Raw genomic sequence first — 16,514 nt, forward strand, 5'->3', positions numbered from 1 at the left:
CAGCTGTTTGGCCAAACAATCGTGGCCTGTTGCCAATCTAAATGCAGCTACAGACGATTTTCGTGTTAAATCGGGAATTAACTGTGGATTTTGATGCAGAGAGTTCCATTTTTTCCCTTGTCAATGTGTTATCAAATTTTGTTTGTTAAAGTCTAAGTATGTAGATTTAATAAATCTTTTCACAGAGTAATAAGTAGATTTTGTAACAGGTCTGTAAGTAGCAGTGCTGCCCTTCTTTGCTAAAGCATCCGCATTCTCGTTTTCCAGGATTCCACAATGGGATGGTATCCATTGGAATACAATTCTTTTATTGAGTGATATTAATTGAGAGAGCATTTTAGTTATTTCTGCTGTTTGAGATGGTGTGTGTTTGGAGACGATTGATAGAATAGCTGCTTTGGAGTCTGACAATATAACTGCATTCCTAAATTTATTGATGTGGCATAGAAGATTCCTGAGACTTTCACTTATTGCAATGATTTCACCATCAAAACTTGTTCCATATCCAAGAGATCTATAAAGTGAGAAGAGACAGCACGTAACACTTGCACCGGCACCTTGTTCTCTGGAGATCAAGGATCCGTTGGTGTATAAAGGAAGCCAGTTTTGTGGAGGGTACCTAATATTAATTGTCTCTAAAGACAATTGTTTCAGTATTTCCTTCTGATTTCAGTAGGCCTATTTCTTCTGTTAAATTTAGATTATATTCTATATTTAATAAAGTTAAAGGGTTTGGTTTAATTTGTAAGTTTTCTTTTAAATTCGGGGTATTGATTTTCTGTTTTAATTCTTGAACCATGGATATGAAACTTTTTTGAGTTTTCAATCTACAGAGAGGACTGTATGAATGCCAATTGTTTCCTGGTAATCTGATAAGTTTTTCATATCGAATCAGTGCTTTTTCTTCTATTGTCATTTTGATGCTATTAATATTAGTGAGGAATCTCATAGAATCTATTGGAGTTGTTTTGATTCCACCAGTAATGAATCTGAGAGCTTGGTTTTGAACATATTCTATGTCATAACTACTGAGGCTTTCCTGGCGACGTGATAATTCGAAATTTTCTCGGGCTTCCAACCAGGTCATAAGTTGGTGATCCACCGACGTTTCGAGGATGTTCATCTGAACTTATGACCTGGCTGGAAGCCCGAGAAAATTTCGAATTATATTCTATGTCATTTATGAAAGGTGAAGTAATTAAAATTTCTCCGCAGTATGTCAGCACTGGCTGTATAAACATTTTGTATGTAGTGTTCAAAGTATTCCTAAAGCATCCCCATTTCTTTCCTGCTAGTCTTTTTAGAAGGGAGAATATTTTACGAGCTTTTTCAGAAATGTATTTCAAATGGTTGCTCCATGGTTGTGCATTTGACAATTCACATTTTTTTTGTGAAGTTTATATTAAAAATATGAATTGTCAAATGCACAAAACATTAAATGATTATTTCACAATAAAGTCAGAACTGCAACAAACAGGTGAATACTGCTCTTAAAATGAGTTTGAAATCGACAATGTACAATATTTAATATCTGCACTGCAGAACTTGTCAAAACAACCTTTTCAGTATGTTTCACAAGTTAAATTTCATGTTGTATTGGCTTCATTTTATTACAAGGTCTGTGCTAGGCAGTAGATCTCTCTATAATAAAGATAGCATTGTTATAATTTGAACATGCCACAACAAGCACCCAGCACAGGGATTATATTGAAGGAGAGGTAGAAGGACTACGTTTTATGTTGATGTAGATTTTGTTACTCTGACAGTGAAAAAGATCATGGATAAAAAAAAATACTAAAATTTAAATATGTTTTTTTAATTCAGGGGGGGAGGGAGGGAGGTTCAAACCCGGTAGCCCCTCCTTGCATACGCCCCTGGCTTCAATACACTTGTGAATTATTAGAGATGGTTTCCAACTAAATCAATTAAGGAAGTTGGTGACTCAAAATACAATATGCACCTCACTAATGGCCCTCCATGCTTTCATGATAATTAAATGTATCTGAAAAATAACCAGCTATTTAAAATCTCAATAAATGAGATTGACTGCCTCCGTGATTCTGTTGGTCAGCATGCTGGCTTCCAGATCTGGAAGTCCTGGGTTCGATTGTTGAAGAAGAAAAATTGCCTGGGTGTCTAGAATCTGGAAATTTGTATGATTGTGAGTGTGCTGGGTTAATATTAATTAGCCAATCTTCAAAAATATAAAAATATAATATATCAGGACTGTCGCTGGGCAGTAACCTGAACAGAAGTAACAGCATCACATTGTTGACAAGTAACTCCATCAGTTAGCACAACCATAAAGCACTAATAGATGCTATAGAGTTAACGGGAAAAAAATAAATATGAAGAAATACAATCTATACTAATAATAAATCTGTAGCCAAAATTTTTCTGGTAATTTTCGATTTTCCAAAAATAATTGGTCCTAACATATATAATTAATCACCCTGAAACCGAAAATCGCTTTTCTGAAATTTTTGTTTGTATGTCTGTCTGTCTGGATGTTTGTTACCTTTTCACGCGATAATGGCTGAACCGATTTATATGAAAATTGGAATATAAATTAAGTTCATTATAACTTAGATTTTAGGCTATATGGCATTCATAATACTTTATTTGAAAGGGGGTTATAAGGGGGTCTGAATTAAATCGAAATATCTCGCTTATTATTGATTTTTGTAAAAAATGTTACATAACAAAAGTTTCTTTAAAAATGATTTCCGATAAGTTTTACTCTTTGCCAAATTTTGATAGGAATGATATTTAATGAGATAAATGAGTTTTAAAATTAAAATAACGCCATCTAAGGTGGTGCAATGAGATATGAAAAAAATGACTTCGTCTATAAGGGGCCTTGGACAACAACAATCGAAAGATACTAAACATAGCCTACAGAGAATGTTTCTGTGTTGTTGTATGAAGTAATATCGGATGCTAAATTAACCGATTTGTATAATTAATTATTATTTCACCATTGAAGTGTAGTTTCTCTAGATGGACATAATGCTATGTTATTACAGTAACTTCTGAGTGAATCAAGGACAGGTAAGATTAAAATAACTTCTTATGCACAGAAAACTTAATAGGCTATTTTGTACATTCATTAAACTATGGTTGCATGTAAAAACAAATAAGAAACATGTTAAAGGAATTGTCATTGCACCAAATGAGTGCTCTCTGGACGAAAATGATCGCATTTTAATAATTTAAATACAATTTCAATTAAGTAACAATATTAAACGATTTATCCTTCTATCAAACACGACTGTTCCCTGGATCAAACGTCCTATTTTAATTATGTAATTACTTTATATTTATTTCTAACAGGTGCAGCGGAGCACATGGGTACGGCTAGTGTGATATGTTCTTAAAGTTCACATCTCAATTTATCAATTAGTACTTTTTAATAACCCTTTGTGATCTACTCACTAACTTTCCTTTGTGCAAAGTGCAATTAAGTCATTATTGGTACCAAAAGATCTTCGCTAATTCATAGCAAATTTGCTAGTAGTTCAGTAAGACTTTCCACAGTACCAAAACAAGGAGGCTCTGCATAGCAAAAGAGATGTTGATGTGCCTATCAACAAATGACAGGAAGCATCTAGTTACTTATTCTAAATGTCATCAGGGTGTTTGCAAAACATATTCAGAACAGAAAATAGTCTGTATTTAGTGTCACAACAAAGTACAGATAAGAAACCATTCTTCCTAGGAAGTGACAAATGCCATATTATAGGCAACTCAAGAATAATGTAAAGTACATTAATTGTTTACAAAAGTTGCCATTACCTTTATAAATCAAACAGAGCATATCTGAGAGAAAAAAACTGTACCAAAATATATTTGCAATATATCTCACTCAAGAAGCAGTAATTTCAAAAAAAGATTTCAGTGACCTCAACCTGTTTTTTTCTGTTCTCTCAGCTTATAAAAAATCATGTAGAAAGTCAACACATGAAGAAATAAAGTTTCGAGCTCAAAGCATAACTAAAATATAGCCAGCGGTACTATTCAAGTATTTGAATACAATACTTATAGCAAATTTGTTTTCCCTGATTTTACAATAATTAAATATTCATCTCGCTAATACAGTGCATTTATTTTGCATAGGCTCACTACGTAACACTCCTGATCACATATACAGCATGTAAACAATATAAACTGCCAAAAAAAAAAAAAATACTGGTGATAGAGCATAAATTATTGAACAAAAAATTCTTCTACAAGCTTTGTGGTCTCCTAGAAAAAAAAAATATCTGTGAGTCTAATGTATTTGGAAATGATAGTAGACGTCATTATTTATTACTGAACAAAGAATTTTCATTTGTCTTAACTTTCTATAAAATTAATCCCCTGCCCAGTGTCGAAGAGAATTTCACGAATGATTTAATAGGGTTGATCCACCTAACAGGAGAACAGTTAATGAAATAGTGAACAAATTCAAAACTACAGGATCGATATTGGACAAGAAATTAAATCTGAGATGTCACAAAACAACATACACGAAGAAATAGCAAACATTTCGGAAGCGGAGTTGCAACATGTGAATAAAAATGTGATTAGATCCTACAGCACATATCTCACAGCGAATAGGGAACACTTTCAACAACATCATCTTTGTAAAGGTAAGCATTTTTTACAATTTCAAAAAAAAAAAAAAAAAAAAAAACTGTCCGCTCTATGGTTTATCTTGCATGTTCTTGACTCTCAACCAACCACTCAGTGGGCCACATGTGGGCAGCTGTATTATTCAAAATTATTTTTAAAATTATGGTTTATTTAAAGACGCAACTGCAGAGGTTATATCAGCATCACCGGTGTGCCGGAATTTTGTCCTGCAGGAGTTCTTTTACATGTCACTAAATCTAGTGACATGAGCCTGTCACATTTAAGCACACTTAAATGCCATTACCCTGGGCTGGGATCGAACCCGCAACCTCGGGCACAGAAGGCCAGCGCTATACCAACTCTGCCACCCAGGGTGATTGTATTATTCAATGCCACATACACTGAGCTCTGGCAAGTGGGTCATAGCAAAATAAATGCACTGTATAAAATACAATAGAAAAAGTGACAGGAGATTTACAGATCTCTATGGTTACGTGCACACGTCTTTGTTTTACTCTTCACAAAACAATACTAAATATTGACAATTTTTTAGTATAAACCCTTGCACATAAACTCCATTTTCCTTCCATATTACATGAACTCGTTCAGTGACATCATAACTTCCTTCACAGTATTCAGTTATATGCAGATAATGTTTATAATTATTTGTTATACATCTTGATTACACAACTTTTAACACTGTATCACTTCGGAATATGTATGATAAGAACTTTCTTGTGTTAAATTTTAACGTATCTTGTTAACATGTTAACAGTGTGTTGAGTTTCTGGCTTTCATATTGTTCTAGTATGTTGAGTTTCTGGCTCAACACACTAGAACAATATGAAATATACAGACACACGAAAACACACCCCAACAATATTCTCAACACACAACTCAATTTCAAAACACATACACTCTTTGACTCTACACTACGAACGCACCCTCACAGGAAACAAGAGGTGCCAAGACCAACAACGATCCGTTCAGAAGATGACCCAAAATAGGTCGAAACATGTTAACAAGGTACATTAAAATTTAACACAAGAAAGTTCTTATCATACATATTCCGAAATTATTTGTTGTTGCTATTATTATCATCCAAAACATGTATTAGAGCAGGTGGTCTGTTACGGTCTCGCATCACTCTATCTCTTAGTCGAATGACCAACGAATCTTCTTCCATACTAATAGGATTTGTTTAGGAATGTATTCTATTCATCCTTCTGACATGATTTTCCCAATTTTTCTTTTTATTGTTTACATATTGTAGTAAGCCACCCTATCCCATTATTCCTGGCCTAGTTGCCTCGTAAGAGGTTCAGACTCGTCTTTGGACAGTTGACTAAACAACAATAACTATATTGTAATATTCATTCGGTTTCAAGCTCTTATTTCGATTGTGAGACTTGAAAGCAAGTAAAATCCTCCCAGTGGGGCGCTGGCTAACACAGGGAGTATGTCTAGTGATAGGCCTGCTATCTTTATTACTATTATTATTATTAAGAAGCCACCAGAGTAGTCTAGTGGCTAGAGCACTGGACTTATAATCCTGTGGACTCGGGTTCGATCCTCGATGTAACTCCCATTTATAACGTGTTGGGCAGGCCCGTGGTCTATAGAGGATTTCACATTAAGAAAAAAGCATTGAGCATATGGGGCTATTCCATCAAATGACCAGTTTCCATAGAAACGCCTATCTACCACATAGCTTGTACAATGTATTAGGCAAGGCCCATAAAACCAATGCTTTTTTCTTAATGTGAAATCCTATATAGGTAGCGCGGATTTTCTTCGAGGGCTCCAGTTCCCCCATGGCATCCCAACAAATCTCCACAATCATCTCATCTCATCGCAGGTGTAATGTAGAGCAGCCTCCTATGGTGCAACGACTGTCTGTAAACTGGTCTACACTTGGGTTCTTTCTTCATTATGAAGATGAATAGTCAAGTACCCACCATTAGTATATTATTATTATTATTATTATTATTATTATTATTAGTTTGCCAAATTAAGACAGCTGTTCACTGCTGTACTGACAGTAAATGGCATTGTACAGCAGTACAGGTATATTATACACCGCTGCAGTGGTGAATGGTCACGCAGACGGTCTGGGTTCGAGTCCCAGTCTGGCTTGCGATTTTTCATTTGAAATATCCGTAGTGGCACTTTTGGCAGACAAGGTCGCAGTTGCAGTTTTTCTGGGAGATTCTCCCATTTCCCCACATTATGTATCAACATCATTCTATCCATACTCCATTCCATTATCATTTCACAGCATTCCTTAATGCACAGGCTACAGTACTAATGTGCTGGCCTTCCATCCAGACGGCCCAGGTTCGATCCCCAGAATAAGGAATTTATGGTGGATAAAATAGACGTTACAGGGGTTTTTTTCTCGGGGTACTCCCATTTACATCTTTCATGCCACCAACAATTTCCATTTCTCCCTTACTTCATCTATCATCTGTATTAGTAAAAATAGATTGGGGTGATGTCGGGGGTTAGTACGGGTTTCCGATGCTGATCTAGATTCTAAGGATTTGGGGTTCCGGGCTCTGAGTTCGAGTTCATCAGTAGATGATGAGACTTTACCTGAAGGGCCCAGGAAGGACAGCCTGCCTGTCGGCATCAGATTCACGAATACAACCTGGACCGTCTGTCAGACTAGATAATCATCGCATATAGGCGAAGAATGGACCTAAATGGCCTATGTGCAAAGACCCATCCCGGACCTAGTCCTCGTGAAATCAATCAATCAATTGTTAAATGTTATGTTTTATTTAACAACAGTCGCAACTGCCGCGGTTATATCAGCGTCGCCGGAATTTTGTCCCGCAGGAGTTCTTTTACATGCCAGCAAATCTACTGACATGAGCCTGTCGCATTTAAGCACACTTAAATGCCATCGACCTGGCCGGGATCGAACCCGCAATCTTGGGCATAGAAGGCCAGCGCTATACCAACTCGCCAACCAGGTCGACCCAATCAATCAATCAATTTCCCCAATGCATGAAGGGGACAGTCTAGGGACAATTGAGGACCGTTTTTGCAAAACTTGCTAACTGCAAAATTGAGATTTTTGTGGATTCGTTAACATAAAGTAGGCCTCTACACGATGTTAAAGTTATCGTAGTAAAATTGAATTATTTCTCTTCATTATAGTGTGTCAAAGTGTGATGGTTGCACCTATAACCTATTTGTCTCCATTCAGTTTTTTGTCTCTCCTGTAAAATTTAGTTTTTCAGTTAGCAAGTTTTGCAAAAACGGTCCTCAATTAGAGTTGCCTGCATGAAACCTGGATATGCATCGAACCTTAGAGTAGTCAGCCAGTGTAGGAATGGAAAGCACCTAGATCGAAAGTAAGTATGTAACACATTTTCTAGGTCACAGTTATGGGTTGTAGGTCTACATCCCAAAATTCAAATAAAGGTATACATTATACAGTTCTTCTTCCACTCACAATGACAATATCACTGGGAAATACACTTGTCACTTATTCACTTGCAAGTAGATTACACAACACTCAACAGATGGCAGTACATATATGCTTTGGCATGTGCAGCACCTAGCAGAGACTTCTTGAACTTTGAGTTACGCTATAAATGTTAGATTTCTCTCATCACTTGTACTTTGAACAAAGACGTATTCACGTTAAAATATCTGCCTGTAAATAACTTTAAATAAAATATTAACAACTCATGATTTTACATAGTTTTTTTTTAAATAAACCACACTTGAAATGCTCATAAAATAAAAGATAGGAATAATGTTTATGCTATGTAAAGCTACTAAGGCTTGAGGTTTATTCGTGGTTGTTTTGTTATAGTTGGATCATTATAATCACGGAATTTAATTAAAACTTTGTCACTAACTCAAAATATCGCACCATATCTGAAAATTAATTTAAATTTCCGCACATTTAAAAATGTTATTGGACAAAGAATGAAAGTGAACACAGTAGAGAGAGATTGTAAAACAGATTAAGTACATAAAATATCAAAATGTGATCATGTACACAAAATCACAACAATGACTGTTGCATTATCTAACATCTAATTTCGTTCTTCTGGCAATGTAACACATTACCTGATAAAAAAAAAACACAAATTCAGATGTAGTCTTCAGTTTTTTATGTTTAAATCTGCTAAAAATGTTCAAGACTGACACTAAATTAAAACCATGCATATTCTAATACTTCACAATAATCCTATAGTTATGGCACTAATTTTATGTCTATTCACAAAGCTTTTCTACTTTGTTCTCAAGTTCACTTACTACTAACACAATGTCATGTCAAAATAAAAGTCATGTTGATCTCAGGTATTGCCACATTCACTATAAGATTGTCAAAGACGATCTACAGAAATAAACTATGTTATCTAATAAGCTGAGGTTCGATGTATTGACAGTGAGTATGATATACAAAACAGACAAGGCAAGGTTGTTCAGTGCAGAAAATGCCCACAATTAAGTATTTAATGTATGTAAACATAAACAATCAACTATTAATAGTATGCTTGAATCTGTGTTGTTCTGATACAGGGTGGTAGTGATTTAACTGTGCAGACTGAAAGGGGCAATATAATATATTATTAAAATAAATAAAAAACCTATTATGCGTTTTGTAATTAAGTGCACGATTAATTAGAAAATTAGGCTAAAAGACTGCAACAGATTGGCAAGAGCACATCACCAGCTTGGCTATCCTAAGAATACACACACGCACTCAGTCTGAACAGCAGAGTTCTGTTCTCTAGTCAGAGTAGTAGGCCAGACTTCAGGAAATGACTAAACATGTTAATTTTTTTAATTTTATTTGTAAGAAAACCGCCCATTTTACTGAAAAACTGCAAAAGGATAAATCATTCCTTATGAATTTCTCTAATGATAAGAGTAAAAATCAGATAGCACTTATCAAGTAAAACAGTGTTAACATTTTGGGGAAAAAAACTTTTTTTTTTCTGAGCGAAGTATTTATTTGGGACTAATATGGTATTAGAATTTCTTGTTGTACTTAATCCAAGGAATAAGCTGTTAAAATCTGCAGTTATATTATTTTCGCCCTGTGTACACATTATAACTGCTGGACAGATCAGTGTCCTCTTACAAGATCTGAACAAAGGATGTACGTCACTGTCTCTGACAATAAACAGTAACTCTAATGACTGTAATGAATAATCTTATAGTGAATGCGAAATAAAAAATAATACATTTAAATAATATACATGTTGAATTGATATAGTCACATCAAAATAAGTTGAAAATGACACTTCTTGTAGTTAAAAATACCAATTACAAAGCTTACAGCTGTATTTAGCAATATCTATAAATCCAATATAAAACTTACTTAAACACACATTTCAATTTTCCGTGACTTTATTTAACTTTTTGGAGATTGTCACTTTCAGCAACATGCACTGCCTGCTAGATATTCAAGGCCTGAACAGGATGAAGTGTAAGCAGTTGCCATGGGAACCATGTGTCGAATCTAGTAAACAAAAAGCATGTGGTGTTTATTTGGATTTTATTTTTTGCTCCATTGTCCTAATTTATTCAAAATAGTCTAATTACTCTTTGTGATCATTTGATAACGTTATTTCTTATCTTGCTTCGAACAAATGAGTGTTATACTGTAAGATTATTTATACATATTATTACTAGTGGTTAGTGTGTGTTAAATACAAAAGGAGATAATCAAGATTTCACCCATTGCCCCCAAAGATAGAATGTATTCAAAATAATACAATAGGCTTCATGTAGTCCTTAGTTTATTGTCGTAGAACCTAAAGTTTTCTGTGCTGGAGATTCACGTCCATACTGCGTTCCAAACGACGATGTACAGCCATATCAGACTTTAACCCAGTTAGTCACAACACGTGAGACATTTTTGTGCGGTGTTGAAACTGTTTACAGAACCAATGTCACCAGCAGACAGAAGTACCTGAGTGGGATACAGACAAACCTTTGAAAGTTTCCCTTTGCAATGATGCCAACTGAAAGTGTGTAATATTTTCCGAGAATCTTTTATTTTGGGTATATTTCATCTAAACCCTGAGAGGTACGAAACTTCATTTATACGCTCTAATTAAATTTTACTCGAAATTAGTTTTGCTGTGAAAATGTAAGAACGCGAAAATATCGTATTTACACCATCAAATAAAATACGCACACCAATTTTTTTTATCCTAAAATCCAGAAAGAAAAACTGGCGAATATAATATGCATCTGTGCTAAAACCACTCAAGATTGAAATTATATTATCAAGGTAGGTTATAAAGGCAGTCTCTTACCTCTAACTATACATCAAATTCATCCTCATTTGCAGTATCAGACCTGGAACTTTCAGCCAACAGATCTGGGTTCGTGTCAGAACATTGACAGTGAATGTCATGCTACTCTTTCGTCAGTAATTATTGGTAAATTCTTTTGGTTTAATTAAAGACGTGCAATTGTTGAGAGTTATATTAATGAAATCTCATAATAAAATAAAAAATGTTATTAAGTTATTCTAGTAGTTAAAAATATTATACTTATTGGTGATTTTTGTCAAAAATGGACAAGAAATTACGAATAAAAAGTGCGCAAAAGACGAGAAAACACAAACTCGCAGTGGTCGTTTCTGTCAGTTGTTTCCCACCATATCTCGTAACATAAATAGAGCGTTAATTTTAATTTGAGTCTGAATGTTTGCATACAAATATAACATCCACCCCAGTTTCCAAGACGACGTTTTGTCAAAAAAAAAAAGGTGCATATTACAATCACCTAAATACAGTAAAATATATATTCATTGTTAACATGTGCCGGCTTAGAAATTCCTGGAAATTCGAAGCTGCCCATTCTTGTCTTCATATGTGCTAGCTTCAGTAAATCGGTTATCCGTCAGTGGGACAATCAATCCAAAGATGGGAGAGAAGTATGTGCAGAGGGAAGAAATGAACATTTTAAACAATGAGAATCCAAGTCCAAAGCTGTGACGATACTGAATACAACTATCCTAACACTCCTTCTTCTTCTTCTTCTTCTTCTTCTTCAGTCCCTTCTGCTGCTAAGCGTCGGGTTCGCCTCTCTCCGTCCATTTCATCCATTTTTCCCGCTCTCTACACATTCTCTTCATCTCTACCATTGTTTTTCCTTTCTGTTGGCCTATTCTTTCTATTGTATCCTCCCATTTAATCCTTAGTCTTCCTCTTCTCTTTCTTCCTTCCACTCTCATTTCCATCACCTGTTTAACCTTCCTTTCCTCTCCCATACGATATACATGCCCAAACCATTTCAACTGCCTTTCATTAATCACCTCTGTTAATGCTTTTCTCAGTTTAACTTCTTCTCTTATCCTGTCATTCCTTATCCTATCTCTTCTGGTCTTTCCTACAGTTCTTCTAAGATATTTCATTTCCACTGCTGTTAATTTACTTCGATGTTTATCTAAGAGTGGTAAGCTTTCGGTACTATATTGTATTATAGGTTTAATTATTGAATTATATATCTGTATTTTTGTCTTAGTGGTTATTTCTTTTTCCCCAACTATTGTATTACTATTTGATAGTATGCTGATGTTGCTTTCTTTACCCTGTTCAGTACTTCTTGATCTACTCTTCCATCACTAGTTATTATTGTTCCTAAATATTTAAAACTTTCCGCTCTCTCCAGATTTTATCCTTCACATTCAATGTTAAATTCTGTTTCCTTCTCTAACACTCCTCTAAATTGAAATATTTTGAAAGTAGACTCAACCTGATACTGATTGTTTTTTGAATTCCAATGAGTGGAAGAAAGAGAAAGTGTGTATGTAACTGACTTTTTTTTTGTAAAATAATCATGTGTTATTAATTATTTATTAATGTTATTTCAGAAGTAATTAAATGCCATTTCAGTTGTATGTTTTTCTCACTTATATGTTTTTTCTTCAGACTCCCATAAAAACGTATAAATGAAGTTTTACTAACAGTAGTCTTACGTACAGTAATCGAGAAGAGTTTGGTTCCATAGACAATAAGTGTGTAGATGTCAGGCATCTGTTAACATGACTACTGTTAAAACAAATCCATCCAAAGGAGAAGTGTGCAAAATTAGTTTGTGAGCAAAAAGTAGGGGGCTCTGGATCATCCAACTTACAGTTCCAATTTGTTACCACGTGACTTTCATTTATATGGACACTTAAATAAAGATCTAAAGGAGCACAGGTTCCACAAAGATGATGAAGTGAAGGCAGCAGTGATAAAATGGTTCCGAAGGTGCAGACAAGGTTTTCTTTTTTCGCTGATGCTTCCCCAAATAATGGTACACTTGTGTCAATGCCTATGTAAACTTCTTCTAAGAAATCAACTGCATTTATGTATTCTTAAACACTGATCTTCCTGCATCTACAATACATTTTATGTACTGTATCTTAATAAATAGATAAATTGGCTCAAAGAGATTTAATTTGATTATGCCTTGTATTATGTGAGCTTGGACGTTTTCTAATATTATCTGGGTTGATAGTGTAAAGTTTTACTGTTTTATTAATCGTAAATGTCCCATTTTAGATTTTCCTAGACAGATTAGTAAGATACAGTTTGAAGAACGTTTTACAATTTGTTTCATTTGAGCTCTTGCACTCCAATATTTTTCAAAGGTATTATCATGGCCAGCCACTGAAGCACAGATTTTGAGGTGTTCCGAATCCATTTCATGGTTTGAGTTGCACAATGGGCAGTTAGGGGACTCATATATTCCAATTCTATGCAGGTGTTTGGCCAAACAATCATGGCCTGTTGCCAATCTAAATGCAGCTACAGACGATTTTCGTGTTAAATCGGGAATTAACTGTGGATTTTGATGCAGAGAGTTCCACTTTTTCCCTTGGGATTGTGTTATCAAATTTTGTTTGTTAAAGTCTAAGTATGTAGATTTAATAAATCTTTTCACAGAGTAATACGTAGATTTAGTAACAGGTCTGTAAGTAGCAGTGCTGCCCTTCTTTGCTAAAGCATCCACATTCTCGTTTCCCAGGATTCCACAATGGAATGGTATCCATTGGAATGCAATTCTTTTATTGAGTGATATTAATTGAGAGAGCATTTTAGTTATTTCTGCTGTTTGAGATGAAGGTGTGTGTTTAGAGACTATTGATAGAATAGCTGCTTTGGAGTCTGACAATATAACTGCATTCCTAAATTTTTTGATGTAAAATTGATGTATTGAGGTCAAATGACTTTATTGTCAAATGCCTGGCATTAGAAAACAACAACAACTTGTTTCAGTCATATTGAAAAACTTGAGAAACTATAATCTCCTCGGGAAGGGCGAGGGAGGAGGGGGAACTCAAAACTTGACACTGCACTTGAATTCATCGACAGATTTAAGTGTGAACAATATGATTAAAAAAAAAAACAGATATAACAGTGGCAATTTTCCAACAAGATTGCGAAATGCTGAAACTGTTATGTATACAGCATCATCACAAGACCTATGACGTTCAATGAGTTTGATAGAGAGTTTTACTAAACACATTTTTAAATTCGTAAACTTTCTTTAATTTGATAAGGCAAACAACAGCAAAACATCCCGAGCAAGAAGTGAGGAAAAACATTCATTTTTACGTTTGTTCCAATCTCGAATATCTAGCAGACAAAACAATGGGACGCAATCGTAATACTGATGGGTAATGTATAAAATGTTACGAATGATTAAAAGTTGTAATACAAATATGCTGCTATGCAGGTTGACCGCAACATATTTTAGTTGTAGATATGTTGTTACAAATTATTACAAAAAGTACACTGTCTTTAACAACACGGCAGCCTTTAAAAGACATGAATATTATTTTTATGTACTATTTATGGAGATTAATTACAAACTAAACAATATCTGTAATTAACATAAAATACTTCAAAGTGTTCACTCATCAATGGTAAATTAATACCTATATTTAGCAGCCTATAAATTACAATTTATTTGAGCTAAATTTCATAATCTATTTCTCTATTTATGCTAGAAAGTCACTTACAAGGCTCTGCTATATTATTATTCTTTCTATAAAGTAATAATAAAAATAAAATAAATACAAGTTAAAACTAAATTTACATTTCATCATGATCTCGCTGATATATTTTCTTGATCTTTCAATATCACATAAAACATTAAAAACCTTAATCACCTTAAAAAATATTATGCAAAAATTGGGGTAAAATAAATAATGATCAGAATTTGTGTCAACTCTGTCAGTGATTGATATTCTTCCGGTATAAATTTGCAAATGTTTTTCAATCACAAGAAAAAGCCATCTGTGGTGTAAACATAAACGATGTGAGGTTATTAAGAAGCTTGGACAAATTACGAAGATTTCCTTTCTTCTCATAAGGTTATTTATTGATTTTTTTTTTTCTTATCCTGTCATAATTTCCAGAACAGCTCCACTGTCTGCTAAACAACCTAAGAAACTGAGATTTTTCTCGAGAGTGAAAGATGACACACGAAATTTTTAAACAAGTAGTCCTCAATTTATAATTAAAAAAAAACCATTGGAAAAAATCTGGATAAAATGAACGAAAAGTCTGAAACCACCTTATTATATGTCTGATACTGTATGTTACGTGATTTATTATAACATCTAGTAGTTGGCCGAGAATTGCAGTGAACAACAAAGGTCACCTCCAAATTCTCCATCATAAATGCATGCCGATTATCTCTGAACAACGACTTAAACTGTGAAAACGATCTTTCCACATCACAGGACGTCAGACGTGCATATTTAAAGTGAGGAATGTCACAAACACAAACAGCGTCAATTTCGCCTACAGGCACACCCTCCAATTCTTGAGCAACTTTACACATTTTTTTATATCCACTGTTTTTCCCAAACACATTCTAGAATTTGTCCCTTAGTAATTGTACTTCTGAACCTGGTAGCGAGTCTAGTTTAATTTTCACAGCACGCACCTCCCTGTTTCAGACAACAGGTTTTTGGATGTTTCGAGTTTTTTTATGGTGTCACACAAAAAGCTTAGATTTGCTAATAGGAAAGCCAAATCGTTTTTTAAATAACCATCTTTCAGTATATCTTGAAGGATATCGATTGACGAAGCCCGATAACAGGGAACCACAACTTGAGGTATTGCCTTACTTGATGGACATGAGCGAGAGATTTGTTTAAATTAAATAATGTTCATACCCGAGTTCTTATCTGTTGTGTTTGACAAACATAGCGTGGAATGAAATCATCTTCAGCAACAATAAACATTCCTAATTATGTGTTGCAAGATCTCTCCTCCTTGTCCTTGTTAATTTATTCTCTAATAACAACACTGATAAGCTGCCTACCAGTTCTCGGAACTTGAGGCGATACTATTACAAAAACGGATCACAGATACACCACACAGCCCATAGAATCACGAAGCAACCAAGATTTCTTAAAAAGATAACGTACTTCTGAGTGACATAAATGATTTAGTTTTAAAATATTTAAAAGTTCTTGTAAAAAAATTATTTAAGTAAAAAAACTCCAAGATTTATGTGTTTATAATAGATTTCCTGAAAATATGTATTTACATAAATTTTTTGTGAAAAATATGTGTTTTTATGTGAAATAAAATTCGGGTTTTAAACTTGAAACTTCATGTTCGGAATTTTTAACTATGTTAATTGTGTTTTATCACACGCAAAAATAATATTTAATTACATAGGAATCCGCTCCTTAATTATAAAACACCGCAAAATGAGGACTACCTGTTGTTGGAAAAGAAGAAATTGAAGCTCTATTCATATCAACTATAATACGAAACATGTCACAATATGGAACAGAAATTTAGAAGTTAAAAAAAGAAAAGCGCATTGATGTTTTGCATAAGTTACAAATATATAGTAACTGTCACTAAATTAATAATAAATATATAATTAAAATGGAAAAGTTA

Source organism: Periplaneta americana, chromosome 8, assembly GCF_040183065.1.
Source record: "Periplaneta americana isolate PAMFEO1 chromosome 8, P.americana_PAMFEO1_priV1, whole genome shotgun sequence".
Taxonomy (NCBI): domain Eukaryota; kingdom Metazoa; phylum Arthropoda; class Insecta; order Blattodea; family Blattidae; genus Periplaneta; species Periplaneta americana.